The sequence below is a fragment of the Phasianus colchicus genome, chromosome 2 (genome assembly GCF_987193195.1).
Source record: "Phasianus colchicus chromosome 2, bPhaCol1.hap1.1, whole genome shotgun sequence".
Lineage (NCBI taxonomy): Eukaryota > Metazoa > Chordata > Aves > Galliformes > Phasianidae > Phasianus > Phasianus colchicus.
Window position 1 is genome coordinate 24,638,838 of NC_143437.1, and position 12,886 is coordinate 24,651,723.

At 39.2% G+C, this 12,886-nt stretch overlaps 1 long non-coding RNA gene across 1 annotated transcript in view; it reads right to left on the reverse strand.

The window, feature by feature from the left end:
- LOC116230037 (uncharacterized) overlaps nucleotides 1-12,173 on the reverse strand; it is a 179,754-nt gene extending 167,581 nt beyond the window's left edge. The window contains exon 1 of the long non-coding RNA XR_016464054.1: nucleotides 12,105-12,173. This is a non-coding gene — a long non-coding RNA (uncharacterized LOC116230037). The remainder of the gene's footprint in view (nucleotides 1-12,104) is intronic.
- Between the last annotated feature and the right edge of the window lie 713 nt (nucleotides 12,174-12,886).

The following is a 12,886-nucleotide window of genomic DNA, read 5'->3' on the forward strand; positions in this document are numbered from 1 at the left end:
TAACAACAGCAGGCTGCAGATCTGCCTGCATATGCAAAGTAATCAAACTGCCTTATCTAGAGATGCATGCTTTCTTGTGGCTTTTTTAGGACAACCTTTATTCTATCATCCTTTTTAAAAAGTGCTTGATTTCACAGTCATAATAACAGAGCTTTGTGACACATTTTGTTCAAGAAATCCTGCTTTAAAAAATCTTGGTTTTTAAAATATCTTTAAGAATGCTTTGTCCCACTGGCAATAGCAGAATAGCATTATCCTCAGTATGGGTGGCAGTTTAATGGGTTGAGAGAGACAGTTTGAATACTTTGTTTTGCCAATATTTGCTAAAAGTACTGGAAAATTAAAAGAAACCTGTAATTACACTCCAGAGTCTAGACATCTTTAGGCTCTACTTTGCAGGGGTTATTCTGCACATTTTCTGTCCAAAATTTTGCCTATCTGCTCTCAGTCATATTCCCAAGAGATTTCAAATCCTTCCTCCATTTGAGAGGAGCTGGAATACTTCTCTCCTGGGAGAGATCCCTACAAGGACAATATGTTAAGCTTTGCTTTATAGAAACAACACAAATTAGGTAAGCTTTCCGTAACTTGACAACTGGAACATGCACTGCTAGAGAGGGAACCTGTCCTCCAGGTTCTGTATTGATGGGATTTAAGCTCAGTGTGACAGAGGCTGGGACACAGATCTTCCTTCTCCCTACTGTTATTACACAGTAATTAAAAGCAAGTTGCCAGATAAAAGTGGCATAGGCAACATGCAGAAGTCACTTCCAGAAATGGTTTCAAGGCCACTTTTACAAGGTATTCACCGGGAGGATGCTTCTGAGCATGGGCTGATATTGTCTACCCACCAGATTTTCAGTTACATGGGAAACAACTGCTACTGACAGCATACTTCTGAAGTTCTTGCCTTTACCATCACAGCTACTTAGACATAGACCTTTTGAAAATTTGCCTGTAAAAATGAGAACAGAATCCTGAAAATGCACTCAAACTCCTCATACACACACTTGCATGGCAGATGAGGAAAGTACCTGATGCTGGGGAAGAGATCTTCGATGAATTAGTTTGTTCCTATTAGTTTGGACAAATCATTTCATTGCTAACATCTTGCGCACAGCATCATTCCACGTGCATTGCACACAGAAATAAATAAGGGTCATGCAACGTTAGGAATGTTTGAGTTCTAAATTAAAAAAAAAACAAAGCTGTAAAGAATCAATTACGATCATAGACTCAACTACAAACTGTATTTTCAATGGAAAGCAGTAGATTTTAAAATCTTAAATATTTCCCTTGTAACAACTTTATAAAAAGAACATTATTTTGATTCACTGAAATATTCTGCGTCATAGTTCCCATTAATAATTATTTCAATCTGCCTTTTTACTGGCAAAACATGCAATCTTTCCTAATCCTTCAGATTTGTGAGATAACAGCCTTATTTCTACTATTGGTCCGGATGTTTCCTCCAGACACTGGAATTCAATAAAGCAAATGGATTCAGAAAAGAACAGTTGCTGACCACAGCCATAGTGAGTTTGCAATGTTAAGAAGAGCCCTGGGGTACACAGTTGCAAGCCAAGTGCAGGAGGGGCAGACAAAGGTGCAAAATATGTAATCATCATCCCTGGATGACAAAGACAGGATTTAAACAGCAGCCCCCAATCACTCTGGACATATGCCATTTGCAGTGCTAGTGGGAGCTGAAGATAGCAAGCTTGCTGGCTGCTGGAGCACCAGTGAGGCTTGTATGTGTTTTGCCTTGGAGAACCAGTGGGCCCACCAGACTCTGGAAAGCTTCAAGTGGCCATTTGCCACAGCTCAACCCTTGTCCCATCTCTCTGCAGAAGGCTGTACGAGGCCCAAGATGTGTGAGAGAGCTCTGACTCTGCAGCAGTGGAGGGAAAGCCTTTCCCTGAGGTGACACATTCCCAGACACTCAGAGAAGCCTTTCTTTTCCCTCTCTTGTGCAAGAATGGAAAACCAAGCAGGTTCTCAGAGCCTCTCTCTCCATACCCAGTGGCCTTGCACTCTCATCAAATGCCTCTACACTTTGTTTTGTCATCAGTTCATTCATGATACAAACCATAAAGCTACAAGTAAACCATGCCATAAAAGGCTGGCGTGTAGGCCTTTCTTTTAGAAAGAAAACATATTTTGAAGATGGTTTGGCTGATAAAAGTTTCGCAATTCTAACTGCAACTCTAACCAAACCACACTTTGCTAAACTTACAGAGCAGGAGAGTGGGAGTCCTACGGAGGATGCTCTTAGCACCACGAATTTCCCTTCATATACAGAACAAGAGTCAGGCACTAATTAAGAAATCTTTTTACATGAGATGTATTCATAAAAAGCAGTAGCCCAGAAGTGACCAGTAAGTTTGACACACAAGGCTGCAATCCGCAGTAGGCAACACTTTGCAGGACTTTCTCGTTAGCTTTTAGACTTCCTAAAAGCAAGCACTGTATATCAGGAGCTGACATTATTATTTCCCTACTAACGTCTTCATGTAACCACTTTCTGCAGTTCATAGGTACAAAATTTGAAGAAAAAAATATAGTATGGTGATCATATAGGTTGAGGGAGGTGATCCTGCCCCTCTCCTCTATGCAGGCCTCACCTGGAACACTGCATCCAAACGTAGAGTCCTCAGTACAGGAGAGACATAGACCTGTTGGAGAGTGATGAGAGAAAGGCCACAAAAATGATCCAAGGGATGGAATACATCTCCTGTGAGAGCAGGCTGAAAGAGCTGGGGCTGGTCATCCTGGAGAACAGATGGCTCTGGGGAGACCTGAGATCAGCCTTTTACTATCTAAAAGGGAAGCTGTGAGAGACTTCCTAGTAGGGTCTGTTGTGACAGGACAAGAAATGGCTTCAAACTAAAAGAGAGGAGGTTTAGACTGGGCATAAGGAAGAAGCTTTTTACAGTCAAGCACTGTAAGATGTTGCCCAGAGAAGTGGCAGGAACCCTGTCCGTGGAGACACTCAAGGGCAGGCTGGACAAGGCTGAGCAACCTGATCTACCTGTAAGTGCTTCTGATCATTGCAGGGGAGTTGTACCAGATGACCTTTAAAGTTCCTTTCCAAATCAAATGATTCTATTTTGCTATTTTACTTTCCTCTTTGTAAATCCCCTTTTTAATTCCCCTTTGTGCTTTGAAACTGGACTTGAAGCATTGAGAAGCTCCAGACTGACCTCCAGGAAAGCTCTCTCCTGTTCTGCACGAAGTGAACCTCTCTGTTCCTGAGCAGTTAAATTGCAACCACCTTCCTCACCCACGAATTTCAGTCTTCCAGACAGTGGGCTCTGGCCACAGTAGAGAAGCTGCAGACAGAAAGCAGGCTTGCTGTGATTGTTTGCCATGGAATGGATAAGCTAAATCTTCTGTAGTGTGGCTGAAACACAAACTAACTTCTGGGGAATTTGCATTTCTTTCCCTTTCTCTCTTGTTGCAGCAGAAGTTGCCAAATGCTCGGGATTTAGATGCAAATAGCCCTGCTAGTTCTCTGGCTGCAGAGAAGCAGCAAGCCACAGAACAGAGGGCCGCATAACTGGAGCTCATCGCCCTTTTATCCAACACAGATCAGGCATGCTGACGACTAGATACACATCAGACTTTCTAGCTGTGGTTTATATAGCTGATAAAAGTCGCTAAAACAAATTTCCTTCTCTTCTCTCAAATCAAGAGCCCCTGACAAGAACCATTGCTAATCCTGGGCTTCGAGAGGGTTTTTATTCACCCCGCAGACAGTTTGCACTGCAGCCCCATGCTGTGCAAGCCTCAAAGGCCTCTTATGCAACGCAACTCTTTCTCTGCACGAGTGTATCATGCTTAGGCTTGCAGTGTGCACTGAAAACTCCATCAGGCTGGGACCCACCAGAGACATTGAAGAAAAAATATCCAAGATAGCTTTTCCTTAGGAAAAAAAAAAAAAAAGGAAACTTTCTGCACGAGCAGACAGAAGACGGTGTTCCACGTGTCCACACATTTGTGACCACAGAATGCTGTCTACTTATCATAGGAAACAATCCACTCTTATTTATTTCCTATGGACCCAATAACTGCTAGAGCTTCTAACATACCTAATTCTTCCTCTTACCACAATGCAAAATATAGCACAGAACTAGAAATAATATCCAAAGGGAGTTACAAAATTTGGAAAGGTTTCTCTCTGTAGGTATCTCCAGAGTTGCCATAAGAATGCATTACCCTCTGGAGGACAAGTGTACATGAAGATCCATTTAGTTTCTTGGTTCTGGAACCACACTCCAACAGCATCACTCCTTTGTCCCAGTGGTCTAGAAGCAATCTTGCAGATAAAATTCATCGCCTGACAAGGGTTCCAGCATTTTCTTCCCTCTATTTGTGCCAAGAGGTCACCATTGCTTGAAGCCCAGGAAAAAAAAAATAATAATCCTGCAGCAGCAAACCCCTCGGGATCATTGTTAGAGCTTGTACTAAGGTGGTGACTGCACATTGCTATATTGGGAGCAGCTATATTCTGTTGTGCCAACAGCACGGACGGGGGGAGGGAACAGCAAGAGTCTCCAGAGCAGCTGAGTTTGGACATAGCAGTGAATGCAGAGCCTTCAGTGCTGACTCACTTTTTCCATTTTTAAAATAAAAACACTAGCAAAGATATTTTTAAAGTGGTTACTATGCTTTTCTGCTGCAAGCAAAGCCTTCTCGCAAGTTTCAACTGTCCTCACTCCCTTCCTCATCCGTAACAAGCTTTAGTAATCTCTTATATTAAATCCTTCTAACCAAAAGACCAAGATAATTTTAAATGGAGCAGACTCTAGTCTATAACTTATTGGTTTCTAAGGGAAAACTATTGTCCAGAGAAAGCGTAAGAGCCTCAGAGGCAGGATCCCTTGACTCTGTCATGTTTCTGCTGACATGCTGTATTATGGAAAAATGAAACAGTCCTGGTTGCGAAATTAGGGCCTGAGCTGTACGAGCAGATTCCTGTGCTCATTGAAGTAGACAAGGACTCAGAAGTTCAGCCACACAGATGAAGATTCTTCAAACATAACCTCTCCAGAGCACTAAATACACCAATTACTAGCATCAGCAAGAGCAACGTTTTCAAAAATCCTAAATTAAATCTAATGTTAAATTCAGTCCAGAACTTGAGTTCATTAATGTTAAATCCATTAAATATAATTTAAATTCATTTCCAAAATAAAACAACCAAAATACTCCAGTGCTACCAGGAAGGACAAGCACATGACAGGATACTACCATCAGATCTGGGCTGGTAACTCATGGAGTACCCTCCAGTTAAACTGGAAGGATTTCAACAGCTAGCAGTGGTACTCAAACTCACACGTTAAGCCCTTGAGAACACAGCAAATCTGAAAATTAAGCAGCAACGAACCATATCTGTGATGTATGATAGCAGATGAGGTGTAGCCTAGAGCATATTAGAGAGGTTGTGTGGCATCTTTTTGACATTTGGAGCAAACAACAAATTTCACACGCTCTGCTGCTCGCAAGTGGTGCCTAATCTAGAAGCTAAAGAAGCCTCTGTATTTTTGGAAGTGCTCAATATCCATAACGTAAGGCCAGACACTTCAGGCTCCACTTTTTTTAAAAGGCACACTGAAAGATTTTGAAAGGTTGTCACATATCTTCAGATAAAAGTAAGAGCACAATTCTTTTGAACTTGCCCCTAGTTATGGGCTAGTGGGCTTAAAAATAATATCTGTCCTTGAAAATAACTGCAAGCGTAAAGCAGTTATTTCAAATAGAGGGGGGGGGAAAAAGTCCTACTTGAAGTTCAGCTTAGGAAGTCCCCATGTGGAAATCCCCACTGTTTTATGTTCTGTGATAGCAATTTTCACAAAATTCTCTTCCACGTACTTTTTAATTAGATAGTATCAAGAAGTCTCACAGATTAAATATTTCTCCTGTAGTCTTGAAATTACCAGAACTATTTAGCTGATTTTGAGAGCTCTCTCGTTCTCTCTTTCCTCCACTTTTGTGTTTGTCTCTGTATTCTTCTGCATCATATTTTTCTGTAATTTGAGAAATTCTCAGCTATTGTTTTTAAATAATATCCATTTCATGGAGGGGAAGTCTATTTTTCCTATTCCTCTTCTCCATCCCCCACCCCTCCAATTGTGCATTCCTCTGCACAAACAGATCCTGGAGTATGTTACTGGGCATTCTGTCTCTCTCTATTTCCCCCGCAGTTCCCACAAGAATATTGTATTCCTGTTTCCCATCCTGTTCCAGACTGTCTCTGTGGTTGCCATGTACTGTTTAACAGTTGCCACATTCCACCTAAAAAGTGGAAGAATTTCTCTAAACACTCAGCAAGTGATTTCAGTTTGCTCAATACTTCCAGACCTTCCCTCGCATGTGACTGGTTTACAAATGTATTGGGTGTAATTTTGTGGTCCCTATAATGATTAAGGTGTAGAAATTGTATGTTTTTTTAAGCTCACTGCTCAATTACGTGGCTAAAGGGTCAAGTCCCCATCTGGCAGAAACTCTGGCACAGATGTACAAATGAAAAGAAAAATCAAGATTTGAGATTAGTTTCCTTAGGAGAAGGGTTAAATGAATTAAGAGAATGTGTTAACTCATACTAGCATACTCCTAAAATCTGATTTAACTCTATCCCAGTAGCCTAGATTTCCATCCTTGAAGTGCACGCAGAACAACAGCTACAACTCGGATCCTATAAAAACAGCACAGCCCTTCTCCAAAACTCACATCTGCACAGCCTCATAGCCACGTGGTCAGCTCACCTAGTCAAAGAGCTCACAGATCAGCACAGTGTTTCTGTCTGCATTCTGCATGCCAGAGAGCCTATGAATTACACTAGAGGTATCAGCAGCTTCTCAGTCCCAAGTGGAGTAGCTCCACTGACTTAATAAGAGCTGTGCCAATCAAGCTGAGGACTTGGGTACAGACATGCTCAGCAAGTAAGACCGCATAGGCAGAGCAGACAGAATATAGTTTCACTCCTGGCACACCAGTGGACAAGTACCCTGTAGATAGGAGGGGGAGAGAAAGAGTTTTTACCTCCATCTCTCTATTTTTATAAATCTTTCCCTAGACCCTTTAAGAGATTATACCTTCAGTGCTTGCAGGAAGCTCAGATCCTTGTCCAAAAGCTGTAGAAACAGAGATTAGATTTTTCTTCTCTCTCAAGATGGAAAAGCAGCAGCAGTACACACAGATAAATCCAGAGTTCACCTTTACACACTGGGCTGAGAATTACAATTAATGTTGTTGGTATGAAACTGATGAGTCCTTGCAGACAAAGATGTTTGTGTGATAAATTAACTGAGGCTCTCTTTTATGACGAATTGCGTAAAAACTGTTTCAAGTCTACATTTCTGCAACTTTCCACATGAAGTGAGGAAACAACGAGAGAGCAGCATCTGCAGCATGAATACATTTTAAGAAAAAAGGAAAACCCTATTTTGTGACTGAAGTTCCTTAGACACTTTGTTTACCAAAAGAAGTGTGTCCTATTTTTCTGTTTGCTGCTTGTAAAAGCTCCTCTTTAACTGAAATGTGTGTAATTTCCATCCTGGAGTCAGGGTAGTTCAAGAAAATTTGTTCTTTCTCTCCTAAAAAGAAAATGAAATTCTCACTTCCCGGAAAATCTCTTGACCCACACCATTCTATGTTTTGTACTGTTTCTCAAACCTTATCTCTTTTCCAACTGAAGATAGCTAGAAAGAGTAGGAAGGTGAAAGGAAATACAAAGACTGGATCACCTCCTCAAATGCCTTATATCCTGCTGAAGGCGAGTCTTAAAGAAGACTGTTTAATCAATGGCATTTCGCAATTATTACATCTCACAATACACTTAGGTATAATCATTAGAAAATAGGAACATATATTAAGAATATATGCCTGAATAATTTGCAGACACAGTGGGGAAGAGAGAAAGGTGAGTTCCTCAGAGGGAACCTAGGCAGGGCAATAATAGCAGTCAAAGTTCCAGAAAAATTAGATGTTTGTCCCCCAAAGCTGTCTTAGCAAGAAACAGATTTCATTTTTCATTACACAGCAGTGGAACAAAAACTGAAATTTGAAGTTGGTGCCACACCACATGGAAACACTACTTGTGACTTCAAGCCTGGAATCTTGCTCTGTTGGAAATTTATGGTGCAATGTTTGATTACAAAGTTTTGTTACACATCTCTTGGACTTTCATTTTTTGGTGAGGGAATAGGTACCTATTTTACACAGAGATTTCCCTCTTTGGCATACACCTTTTGCCTTTTTTTGCTCTCAGCTCTGGAGAGAAAGCACACTCCAGAAGCACAATATGCTCATACTATTATAAGAATGGTTGAACATCACCATCTTCTCCGCACCTTCATATGTACTTCTGACCTTTTCAGGAATCTTACTTGGGCTACACTAACAAGAGAAAAAAGTCAGTGAGACAGCATGGGGGACAGAAAGGGCCATAGGAAAGATGAAGAGGGGAAAAAGGATAGAAAAATATAAGAAAAAAAACACTAAAGAAGCTGTGTTGAGAACCTAGTACATGTTTCAATTCAGCTTGTCTAAGTCTGTACACCTAATGGTGGACCCTTAGTTAGAAGCACCGTCATCTAATTCCTATATAGGCAATGGAAAGAGAAGGACATCTCCAGAGAATGCTTCAGAAATTAGTCATACTAAGTCTTCAGACACCAACTCTCATGAAGCCTCCTGGCCATATTTTTTTTTCCAGTTTAAGGACAGACCACAGTTACAACACAGCAATTTAACAGAGTTCTGAACATCAACCAAGTATGTTTCCTTAGACACCAACAGCAGATGTTTTTTGATGTGAAGTACTTAGAAAAAAAGTGTGCATAGACTCCATAGCTCTTTAAACAGTTCTCCTTTGTTTTGCATTCTTACACTCACATATTTCTATTCTGATAGAGCTGAACATACTTGATGATAAAAGTTGACCTGTCCATCTGGAGAAAGTGCCATATAGCAATTGATAATGCAGGGTCCAGTAGAAAGCTGAAGAACTAGAGGAAAACACAAGTTTACACTGAAAAAAATGCTTAGCTGAGGAAGGGATGGAAAAGTCCACATTCCCTAACCTTTCTGTATTATACATAGAGTAATGTATCATCCTACTTTGAATTTTTAACATGAAAAATTGTTTTCTGAGCTGCCACACCCTGCGTCAGTAGGACTTTTACCCCATCACAATACTTGAATCCCTAAAGGAATAAGACAGGGTTTGCCTTTGACAACAAATACATCTTCTGTTAATGTGAGGCCCACAAAGGAGCACAAAGCTTGTGCTAAAGTAATCATACTTGAGTTTGGTGCCACTTAAGGCCTCTTCAAATTTGTTTTTATTCTTGTTATGGGATGCCAGATATTTAAGTATGTTTTGAACATATTTCTCCCAACTATAGCAAACTCTTCCAGACAATAGCTCTAGTCCACAGCGAGACTGAAAGGTTCAGATGATTCGCTCTGAAGGACTGCAGCTTCTCTGGATTAAAAAAAAAAAAAAAAAAAAAAAAAAGCAACAACAACAAAAAAACACAGCTAAACATTTTGTTTTTAGATGACATCTGACCGCTTGCTGAAGCAACTACGTTATGATCAATTCATTGGCTATGGTCTTGTGGTTGGAGCATAAAGGTCAATAACTGCTGGTACAACAAAGCTTTTATAGTTAATAGAAATATCATAGAAAACACTGAAACTATCATAAAGGAAATTTATCTATGCTACAATGAAATCACGCTGAGGCATTTCCCTAGGGCAAAAACTTCCAATAAGTATGCTAAAACTTATTTTTCTTTTTCCAAATAGCAGAATACTCATTTCACTACTTATAGAATAATCTTTCTCCTGTCCTATATGCCAGCCTGATATGACAGTAGAATATATAATGCACAATCAATGTTAAGAGAAAATTCATCAGGAATGAAAAGCAGTTACACACTGTTCTGTCTTCTATGCCTCTTTTTCCCATTCTCTTCTTCATACCAAATATCTGTAGAGTTTTTATTATAAGATCAGGGTCATTTCATGTTTAATTAAAGTTACCAGATTGTCATACAAAAAGAACCCCACAGCATTAATAAAATGTAATCAGAAGTCCAACTCAGGCTGCTCATGGGGGCACTAAAACAAACAAGACAAAAAGGATACAATATATGCTAATGCATATGAGGTCTCTCAACTGCTGTGTACAGCTGAAGAAGGAAATTCCCACATGTGAAGGCAAATGTCAGCTGCTCAAAATCCCCTGTCAGCTTTGAACATGGCAATAGATAGCACTCTCCACTACAGTCCTTTCTTTTTTTGACCAGAAAAATGTCTTACGAGTATGGGTGTATATATACAAATTAAATGTAGAAATACAGATCTCAGGACAGTCACATCAACTTCTATCACAGACTACTACAGCATGGATAAATAGCCACAGCATTTCTTGAAAGCGCATCGCATAGTAGCTAAAGTCTCAGTAACTGCTCTCATTTCTCAACATCAAAAATAGATTCGTATGCTTTTAAGATTTAAATTTATTTGACTGACAGTAACTGACTCTGAAGTACTACATTTATATTTAGACATCTCTTTACACGCATTCTACTGAACCAAGTCACATTAGCTATTCATACATTAGTTCCACAAGTGATGGGTCGTACCAACTGCTAGGATACAGCACACGAAGAAACCAATGAAGTTTTGTGCTGCACTGCTTCTTGCCTTTAATAATCAAGGCCTAGAACTAAAGATCCTTCTGATCTTTCGGGAAGAAGAAAAGGAGAAATTCACACACATGCAGAAATTGAGTTTCTACATAATTTACGTTATAGTTGTCTACCTTTCAATAAATATTGGAATTTTCAGCTTATTTTACTTATGATCATATGGAAGAGAAATCTACCAACGTACATAAAAGCCTTACATCCAAAGAATTAGTCAGGAGATCTGCAGGGACCTTCCACTCACAAAACTCATCCATGGAGTCAGACTTACACAAATGGAAGTCTAGGAATTCCAGAAAATGCCCATTCTCAGGTAGAAATAAATAGTTATAGGCTGAAGACCAAGAGACAAAAAGCAGAGCTACAAATGGAAAATGAAGTCATTTGAGCTTTTAAAATTCAGAAAGGGCTGGAACAAAAATCAGGCAAGATAACTTTTTATTCCCTAGTTTAAGAATAAACTCTTGTTTTGTTAATCTCTTGTATTTCTTTTTCTTTAAAGATAGAAACAAAAAATATGCATTAAGTGGCCTTTTCAGCATGGAATTTCACTGAAGGAGCTAAACCAAAACTAGCATTTAAAAGTTTTTAAAATGTGTTTAAAGTAAATTACCTTTTTCTATACCTGTATCAATATAATAGCTTGGGAAATAAAACCCAATTATCTAGATTTATCATTCAAATTTTACCCATTACAGCTTGTATTAAAAAAAAAAAAAAAAAAAAAGCTAAAAAACACATCTAAGGAGAAAGCAAACCCTTAAAACTAAATATCATAAATTACTTTATAAACTAATTTTAGCAATGACACCAAAATGAAAAGAAAAAGTGAGATAAACTTCTAAAATATCTCTAATCTACCTTAAAATGAGTTTAGCCAAGATTTTCCTGTAAGCTTAATCATTCAGCATTTAAAGACTTACCCTGCATATTTTCTGCGGGAAAGATGCATGGTATATAGAGCCTAATGGCCTAGCACACTGAAAATACAGAGCATAGGTAAGCTTTGCTGCTGATTACTAACTGGAAATTTTTTATCTTTCTGCATTCCTTTCTCAGATCATAGACACTCCAGTGACCCTACTAATTGCATCCCACTGACATCCAATCCCTAAAAAGACAACTTATTCTATCCAGAGCGACTTGGAAGATCATTTCACATGGCTCAGTAAAGACAAATATTTGCCACAGGGCTGCAGTTTATGCAGAAGTTTCTCAGTGGACTCTCAGTCACAAGCATAAAAGCAGAACAAAGCAACAGAAAAAAAAAAAAAAAAAAAAAAAAAAAAGCAGCTTCTGTTACACTGTTACAGTTGATATTACAGCTAGAAAGATTATCATGGTGAAAGTGGGAAAAGAAACAAACATGGAATGAATACTCACCTGTATCCAAAGGTCCAGATTTGAAGGAAAGTCTCCACAGAGAAGAAATGTCTAGAAAGAGATCATTCCCTCATGGCAGTCAGCCCTTAAATGGGGGGGGGGGGGGGGGGGCGGTCTAGGTGAATTCACCACTGAATTGCCTTCACCTGTGCTCCCAGGGCTAACTCAGTGCTTTCCTCAGGTGATCAATCAGTGGTTCAGGCCATGACTCATACAGCTTCTAAGACCAAAATTCATACTTTTTGTCAAAAAATGTTACGTTACTTGAAAGAAAGCTGAGTGCAACAAAATAAATAAATGCATCATTGTTTTTTCTTATACCATTCATACAAACCACTTGACTGCAACAGTAAATTAAGTAATATCACTCTCCAAGTTTCATCATATTTTAAATTTTATGTCCTGCTAGAAGAAAGCTTCCTATTCTGGTCGTTGCATTAGCTCCTATTTCATCAGTGTAAATAGCTAAAAACTTAATTTTGTGTTGTCAGTGACACACACACACCAGTGGCTTCAATGGCTTCATTTTCTTTATGTAGCTCTTTCAAGCACAGCTGATCTCCATGATTTTTCCTCTTATACAGTCCCTGCCATTTTACCAGTGACTATCGTCCTCCCAGATTCTCTTAAATTCCTAGAAATTTCTCATTTTCCTGTGAAAACAGGCTTTTTTTTTTGTTGCTGTTACTGTTTATGCCATTTATTGAAGGTAAAGTTAAACAATTTACAAAAATTACTTCATCAAAATAAGGTCTGCTGTTATTTAAATAGCTATCCAAAAA